The sequence below is a fragment of the Platalea leucorodia genome, assembly GCF_965183815.1.
Source record: "Platalea leucorodia genome assembly, chromosome: 8".
NCBI classification, from domain to species: domain Eukaryota; kingdom Metazoa; phylum Chordata; class Aves; order Pelecaniformes; family Threskiornithidae; genus Platalea; species Platalea leucorodia.
Window position 1 is genome coordinate 44,596 of NC_138830.1, and position 9,401 is coordinate 53,996.

Below are 9,401 nucleotides of genomic sequence, written 5' to 3' on the forward strand. Positions count from 1 at the left end.
GCACGGAACCCCTACGGTGCCTGCCGTGGCCCAGGAGATAAAACTACCATCTAAAAAAGATAAATGGATGCATGACAAGCCAGGATTTAAGACCTAAGACCATTAAGGAACCAGGGACGAAACCCCTGAAGACGACCGTAGAAACGTAACTCTCAAAAGCAGACCTGCGGAGACCGCCCGGCCGGCCACCGCAACAGACGATCCCTCGGAAACATCTGGAACGCGACGCTTCCCGGACACGTCCGTGCTTTAAGCTACGACGGCAAGATAAGCAGGGCTCAAGAAACGCTATGCCGATGAGGCGATGCGTTCGAGACGCCCTCGAGGTAAGCCTCCCGAGGGGCCCGATGATCACAAAGAGCTACGGAAACATCGAGACCTGAGAAAGCCATGGTACGAGACACAGAAGACAGACAGACTACGCAAAAGCAAAACGCACAGACACAGGATGGAACTGCCCTGCTCAGCAAACGTCAGCAGCGCGCTAACAACAGTAACCCGCTCCTTTGCCCTTCCCAAAGGAGACTGCTCCTGGACAGGCCTCTCCCCGACACCAACTTTATAACCCCTCCCTGCAATTCCTATCCTTGTTACCTCCTCAGCCCTGATCCCGCAACTGAGCTTTCAGAGGGCCAGGGATCTGAATCCACCCTCAAAAAAAAAAGAAAACCACCACACACCTAACTAGAACATTCCTGCACTCACCCAGTTCCTCTTCGTCATCTAAAACAAAACAAAAAAAACAAAAAAAACAAACAAAAAAAAACAAAAAAAAAAAAACAAAAAAAAACCCCACAAAACCCACAAAACCCACAAAACCCACAAAACCCACAAAACCCACAAAACCCACAAAACCCACAAAACCCACAAAACCCACAAAACCCACAAAACCCACAAAACCCACAAAACCCACAAAACCCACAAAACCCACAAAAACCACAAAAACCACAAAACCAAAACAACAAAAAAACCAAAACAAACAAAAAAACCAACACCAAACTCCCAACCCACAAACCCACAACCCACTAACAAACTAAAACACAGCGCTGGTATTCAGCATCGGTCTGGTTACTGCCAACCGCTTCTGCGACACCCTCCTCCTCAAAAGCACCCTACCGCTCCGCTCACCTGCTCCACGCCTATTCTAAAGAAAGATGCTGCGACTGTCACTCGGTGCGCCTAGGATGCCAGGAGACACAAAGTGCCCGTGGCGCTCGGGTGAAATAGCCAGCCCCGGGTGCCTCCCCTCTACAACCCAGCTCACCTCAAATTCTCAGCTGATTCTAAAGGCAGCCAGCACAGCTCCCACAAAACCAAAAGGTAAATGATTAATCAACGTGCCATTTCATACTTTACTATTAAATGATGACCCGGCTGACAACCACCTCGCCTCCTCCAACCGCTCCTCAGCGGGAAGCTACGCCCCCTCCGAGGCTGTTAAAAGGGAGGACCCTAAGGAAAGAGAAGAACTCGTTGAAAACTAAAGACAAGGAACGGGATAAAAGCAAAAAAAACTTCAAGAGTGACGGGACTTAGGGCAACGAAGAGAAAAAAATGAAAACCAGGGACAGTGAACTAAAAGAGAGACGTAGGAAGAAAACGGACAAAGCAAAGGTACTAATAGAGACAAGGAAGAATTAAAAAATGGAAACGGCAGACGGAATACAAGTCGACAGAAGCTTTTGTCGTGGTTTAACCCCAGCCAGCAGCTAAGCACCACGCAGCCGCTACGCGGGAGAAAATTGCAAGGGTGGAAGTCAGAAAACTCGGGGGTTAAGGTAAAGAACAGTTTAACAATTGAAGGAAAAGACAACAGAATAGTAGTAACACTAGTAGTAGCAGTAGTAGTAGTAATAAACCAATAAGAGTATACAAAGCAAGCGCTTCACTAGACAGGGGCTCACCACTCGCCGACCGATGCCAAGCATGTCCCCGAGCTGCCATCGCTGACTCCTGGCCAACGCCCCCCCAGTTTCCAGACCGAGCGTGACGTCCCACGGTAGGGAATAGCGCTGCGGCCGCTCTGGGGCAGCTGAGCTGCCTGTGGCGCCTCCCAGCTTCTTGCGCACCGGGCAGAGCACGGGAAGCTGAAAGGTCCTTGAGTGGTGTCAGCGCTACTTAGCGACAAACAAAACGTCAGCGCGTTACCAACATGATGCTCATCCGAAATCCAAAAGGCAGCACTGTGCCAGCTACTAGGAAGAACCTTAACTCTCTGCCAGCCGAAAGCAGGACGCTTTGAACAGCAAGGGCGACGGAAGAAATAAGGAAAAAACTTAATAAATAGCGACAGGGAGCTCCATCAGGGAAGGAAAATTTAGAAAGCGAGGGCACTAAGGGAAGAGAAGAAACAATTAAACCCAGCTAAACCCCCAGGGGAAAAGTCAACCTAGAACATGGAAAAAGCCACAGGGATTAGGGAAATAAGTGGGAAAATTAAAAAACAGGACAGCGAACTAGAGGGACGGAGAAGGAAGATTCAAAAAACGAGGGCCCTAAGGAAAGACAAGAAAGAATTAAAACAGAAATACAGGGGAATAAAGGCAGCAAAGAGGAGAAAAGGAGTCAGGAAAGTGTTTAAAGGAAGCGGCGATTAAGAACATCGGGAAGTGATTTAAAAACCCGCATGGGTGAACTAAAACGGAGACGGAAAAAAGGGAAAAAGACAGGAAATTATTTTTTAATAGTTTATATAATACAGCAGATACAGGTTTGTATTTTGAAATCCTCCTTTTTAAAAACTTATTGACTGAAAAAGCACACAGCTTTTATGACAGAAACAAAGCCTGTTTCTTCTGAACTCTTGCAAACATTGCCTTTCCTCTTTCAGGATAAAATGGTTTTCCCGATATCCTTTCCTAGTAAGCGCACAGAAACACAAGATTGCGCTTTCGGGAAGGCAAAATAAACGGAGGGAAGCCGACTTTGCACAGGCGTTAACACGCTCCAGCGCAGACCTTCTTTGACTTTTAGTATCTGCCTTAAAACAGTTCCTAGAAAAACTACAGAAGGAAGGAGAGCCGGCACATTCTTGACGTTAACTTTGAAGTCCGTACTACAAGCGCCTTAGGAAAAACGCGGATACGCATCGCGGACGTACCTTGTACTCGCAGACCGCTATGGAGCCTTTCCGTCCGTCTTGCACTTTCACGGCAGAAGAAAGGGCGACCACGGTGAAACGGCGGCAGCTGACGCTCTGCTGAGAGAGGAAAAAAAAAAACCCGTAGCATAAAGCTGGGTAGGAGTCCCAAGCTTCCTGGTTTTGTGAAGTTTTGCAAAGACTACAACCGAGGGAAGGAAAAAATAGCCGTTTGGAACATATTGCCAAACAACATTTGGCCGTAAAACTCGGATGCGTTTGACACGCGCCCATTTTTTGGGAACTTGCTATTTGCTTCCCGTTATCGTTGTTCTTCCTTCAGAACCTCTGCTTGTAGCCAACTTGATTTGCTACCGGTTCAAGCGCTTCCCTTCCCGGTATTACTGGCACACGGACCCAGGCAAGTCACTGAACCGCTCTTCTGAACTTCTCCAAACGACAATTACAGCCACGAAAGAGGAGTTCAAGAGAGGAAAAGGAGAGGTCGGGCAGCAAAAGAGCTCTGCAGGCTGCCACCAGTCAACACTGCGCTCTTTTTTTTCTTTTAAACCCACCCCCCCCCCACCCCCAAATACAAACAAAACCAACCCCCACGACCTTGTATTTTTTGCCTTTGGGAGCTCATCCCTGTCTCAGCACGAAGCGCAGACGACCCGTATCCCGATTTGCACGTGACGAATCCGTGTTCGGAAGAAATAGGCCAGATCCGTAAGACTGGTGTTATTTTGCGGGTTTTAACAATCGCAACGCAATCGCATCGACCGACGCGTTTGTGACAAAACTCATTAACTTCTAAACGTAGCACCTCCTTGGGTAAAAAAACGTGTTTGAGACTGAAAACAAAATGATGATTCAGAGCTCCCGCTCCTGATGGAGCCGTGGGGAAAGGAAGGAAAGTGAAGACAAACAGCAGCAACATCAAGTGAAATTCGCCTCCAATTCCGAGCACGTGCCTAAGAGACTCTGCAAGTCCACACCTCAATCCTAGGAGCGACTAGCCCTTTTCTGGAAGGACAAACTTTGTTACTTCAAAGTCCCAGACCGAAGGCTCCACGGAACAGAACGTGGACCGAGCCACAGGACACCGTGCCATCCACGCCCGAACGGCAAAGAAAAATCACGGAAAACTAAACTTAAGTATCAGTTCCCATCGAGCTTCATTCCTTACGTTTCCACTGGCACCTAGGTGCTCAAAAATGAACTCTACTGACACCGCGTATTACTAACAATTGACTTCTGCGTATCAAAACAAAAGGCTATTTCCAGCTCGCCCATCCAATTAGCACGACCAACCAGAAGTGAAACACCGGAGCCTAAAGAAGGGAACAGGCAGCTCTTCATTTCTCCTAGAGCAAAGTCTGTTCTTTTGCCTGGAAGGCAAACATCCGTAACTCCCAAGGGAGCACTGCAGGAACGAGGTGCGCTCTCTTACCTGCAGTTTGTCCTCGGCTTTTCTGCACGGGCAGCAGATTTGCCTTTCCTCTGGCTTTGATGTGGCGCACCCGTGGCGTCCTTGAACCGGCAAGTGTTTCTCCCCGCTCCCGCAGCCCCAGACGCGCCATTACCTGAGCAGCGAGCGGAATCAAGCACGCAGGATTTTCTGCATGGGACGCAGAAGGTGACACTGGAAAGGAGGAGGCAAAAAGAGAAGCGGTTTGCCTGGCAGCCACGACCATAGAAACTACACCTGCCAGCATGGCCCGGGGAACCAACGTGGCCGACCAAAAGCCCCGGGCTCCAAGATGCCGCGAGACGCAGCCCTCCCTGCTTTTGACCCTGCGGGGACACCGTTCCCCACGCCATCGCCGCACGTGGAAGCCCCGCCGAGCCCCCAGCACGGCTCCGGGCAGCCCCCGCCACCGGCTCTGGCCGGCGCCCCCCCACCGGCACCGACCCGGCGCCCCCCCACCGCCCGGCCCCGAAGCGGCACGGTGCCCCCCGCCGCACGGCCCCGAAGCGGCTCGGCGCCTCCCCGCCGCCCGGCCCCGGAGCGGCGCGGCTCGGCGCCCGGCCCCGGAGCGGCTCGGCGCGGCGCGGCGCCTCCCCGCCGCCCGGCCCCGGAGCGGCGCGGCTCGGCGCCCGGCCCCGGAGCGGCGCGGCCCCCCCCCCCGCCGCCCGGCCCCGGAGCGGCGCGGCTCGGCGCCCCCCCGCCGCCCGGCCCCGGAGCGGCGCGGCTCGGCGCCCCCCCCGCCGCCCGGCCCCGGAGCGGCGCGGCTCGGCGCCCCCCCGCCGCCCGGCCCCGGAGCGGCGCGGCTCGGCGCCCGGCCCCGGAGCGGCGCGGCGCCTCCCCGCCGCCCGGCCCCCGAGCGGAGCGGCGCGGCGCCCCCGGCCCCGACCGGCTCCAGGAAGCTCCGCCCGCCGGCTCCCACACGGCACCGCACCTTCCCCGCTCCGTGCCTCCCGCCGGCCCGGCCGCTCCCCCGCAGGCACCGCCGTCCTCCTCGGGGCTTTCCCCGCTCACCTCCTCGCTGCCTGCAGCCGCAGCCCAACGACCGCGCCGCTCCGCTCCGCGCGGGGAACCTCCGCCCACCGCCCCATGCCCGCCCCCGACGCACCGCGCATGCGCCGGTTGGGACCGCCAGTTTAATCTCGAGGCGCTCGGCGACCTTCTGGATCATCCAGGGGACCTCTGGTTTCATCTCTATGCTCTGGACGACCTTCTCTATCGTCTGGGTCGACTTTCGCTGTCATCTCGATGGTCTGCGGAGCCGCTCTATACTCCGGGAGGACTTCTCCTTGCAGCTCTATGGTCTGAAGGACAGTCTTTCTCATCGGGGAGGACTTTCTGGCTCATCTCTATGCTCTGGAGGACCTTCTCTGTCATCCGGGAGGACTGTGTCGGCTAGTTTGGTGCTTTGGACGAGGTCGTTTTTTGCCGCGCTGGGTTTTGCTTTTTACACTTTTGTGTGCTGTGTACAATTTTGTTTGAATGATTGTGTTTGCATTTCTCGTTGTTTATTGTTTCTTTTGTTTTGTAGGGGGTGCCAGAAAAATGTAACTGCTTTGAATAATTAGTTGATTCAGTTTCATAACAAGATGGTAATTGCCCTTCCATGTGGGAGGAATGAATTGTTATAGGAAGATGTGGTGTTACTATTTTAATCATTGCTTCCTCCCACCTGGGAGGGTGTATGTATGTATTTGTATACATATTTATATAGTACAAAGGAAAAAAAAAAACAAACAACAAACACTATAAAAAAATGAACTAAAAAAAAATTAAAAAATGGTAAGGCTGGTGCAGCAGTAGCAACCAGCTCCTACCCTGGGAGTAATTTCTTTTTTAATTTAAATTAATTATGACTCCCAGGGATAATTGTCATAATTGTCATTTTGTTTTCATTTCTACATGTCTGCAAAGGAAAAATTTCAATTCCACCTGGAACCTGCAAAGAAACAAAGCACCCCCACACCATCATAAAACGTTAGATACATTCCAAACGCACCGCTCATTCAGCTACCACCCAAACCACGCCTCGGTCTCGGCCGATCCGTTCCACCACCAGCACGCCACAACGGACCGTCGCCCTGCCTCTGCGGCGCTCCCTGGGAACGGTGTTCCCGAGGGCCTCAAAAAAAAAAAAAAAAAATCGCCCTGCCTGAGAAAACCCCGGCCCGAGCCTGACCTCCGCCCAAACCTTGGCGATGATCATCGCCTCGCAGAGCAGCCGGGACCGGGGGAAAAAAAACGCAGCGGGGGGGAGGGAAATGCCCCAGCTGGGGTTTTTTTATTCTATAGTATATATGAAATAAATTACTCTCAACATTACATACGACCTGCAATAAAATACTTCACACGTACAAGGTTAGGCACATTCAGGAACCGAACAATCCTTCAACCACCGCTCACTCAAACCACTACACTTACACCACCCAGCTGCCACTGCAGCACAGCCCCCCGGTTCCAGAGCTATCCCTGCAACTGCCTCGCCGCGCACCTCTAAACAACCTTGGGCTCCGTACGATTCCCAAGTTTCACCTTCCGTTACGGCAAGGCGAAGAAGACGCTTCGCTACGTGCGCCGGTCCAGCCTCCGGCACCCGCAAAACACAACAGAAGTAACTGCGGCACCTGTCTACAGCTGCTTGCCTCGAGATGGCCCGTACAATCTTTGCCTACAGATACTGTACAAATGGACGTATCACCGTGAGGCTATGCTACCCCCAACTCCAATATCGCAACGCTCCTGGGCAGAGCGGCTCCAACCCCGACACACAGACAGACACTGCACACAGATGCCACAAACGACGTGACCTCGAGACCCGAGAAGATCACGAGCGGGAACGACTCCGGTAGGGAAGACGCCTCCGGCACGGAACCCCTACGGTGCCTGCCGTGGCCCAGGAGATAAAACTACCATCTAAAAAAGATAAATGGATGCATGACAAGCCAGGATTTAAGACCTAAGACCATTAAGGAACCAGGGACGAAACCCCTGAAGACGACCGTAGAAACGTAACTCTCAAAAGCAGACCTGCGGAGACCGCCCGGCCGGCCACCGCAACAGACGATCCCTCGGAAACATCTGGAACGCGACGCTTCCCGGACACGTCCGTGCTTTAAGCTACGACGGCAAGATAAGCAGGGCTCAAGAAACGCTATGCCGATGAGGCGATGCGTTCGAGACGCCCTCGAGGTAAGCCTCCCGAGGGGCCCGATGATCACAAAGAGCTACGGAAACATCGAGACCTGAGAAAGCCATGGTACGAGACACAGAAGACAGACAGACTACGCAAAAGCAAAACGCACAGACACAGGATGGAACTGCCCTGCTCAGCAAACGTCAGCAGCGCGCTAACAACAGTAACCCGCTCCTTTGCCCTTCCCAAAGGAGACTGCTCCTGGACAGGCCTCTCCCCGACACCAACTTTATAACCCCTCCCTGCAATTCCTATCCTTGTTACCTCCTCAGCCCTGATCCCGCAACTGAGCTTTCAGAGGGCCAGGGATCTGAATCCACCCTCAAAAAAAAAAGAAAACCACCACACACCTAACTAGAACATTCCTGCACTCACCCAGTTCCTCTTCGTCATCTAAAACAAAACAAAAAAAACAAAAAAAACAAACAAAAAAAAAACAAAAAAAAAAAACAAAAAAAAACCCCACAAAACCCACAAAACCCACAAAACCCACAAAACCCACAAAACCCACAAAACCCACAAAACCCACAAAACCCACAAAACCCACAAAACCCACAAAACCCACAAAACCCACAAAAACCACAAAACCAAAACAACAAAAAAACCAAAACAAACAAAAAAACCAACACCAAACTCCCAACCCACAAACCCACAACCCACTAACAAACTAAAACACAGCGCTGGTATTCAGCATCGGTCTGGTTACTGCCAACCGCTTCTGCGACACCCTCCTCCTCAAAAGCACCCTACCGCTCCGCTCACCTGCTCCACGCCTATTCTAAAGAAAGATGCTGCGACTGTCACTCGGTGCGCCTAGGATGCCAGGAGACACAAAGTGCCCGTGGCGCTCGGGTGAAATAGCCAGCCCCGGGTGCCTCCCCTCTACAACCCAGCTCACCTCAAATTCTCAGCTGATTCTAAAGGCAGCCAGCACAGCTCCCACAAAACCAAAAGGTAAATGATTAATCAACGTGCCATTTCATACTTTACTATTAAATGATGACCCGGCTGACAACCACCTCGCCTCCTCCAACCGCTCCTCAGCGGGAAGCTACGCCCCCTCCGAGGCTGTTAAAAGGGAGGACCCTAAGGAAAGAGAAGAACTCGTTGAAAACTAAAGACAAGGAACGGGATAAAAGCAAAAAAAACTTCAAGAGTGACGGGACTTAGGGCAACGAAGAGAAAAAAATGAAAACCAGGGACAGTGAACTAAAAGAGAGACGTAGGAAGAAAACGGACAAAGCAAAGGTACTAATAGAGACAAGGAAGAATTAAAAAATGGAAACGGCAGACGGAATACAAGTCGACAGAAGCTTTTGTCGTGGTTTAACCCCAGCCAGCAGCTAAGCACCACGCAGCCGCTACGCGGGAGAAAATTGCAAGGGTGGAAGTCAGAAAACTCGGGGGTTAAGGTAAAGAACAGTTTAACAATTGAAGGAAAAGACAACAGAATAGTAGTAACACTAGTAGTAGCAGTAGTAGTAGTAATAAACCAATAAGAGTATACAAAGCAAGCGCTTCACTAGACAGGGGCTCACCACTCGCCGACCGATGCCAAGCATGTCCCCGAGCTGCCATCGCTGACTCCTGGCCAACGCCCCCCCAGTTTCCAGACCGAGCGTGACGTCCCACGGTAGGGAATAGCGCTGCGGCCGCTCTGG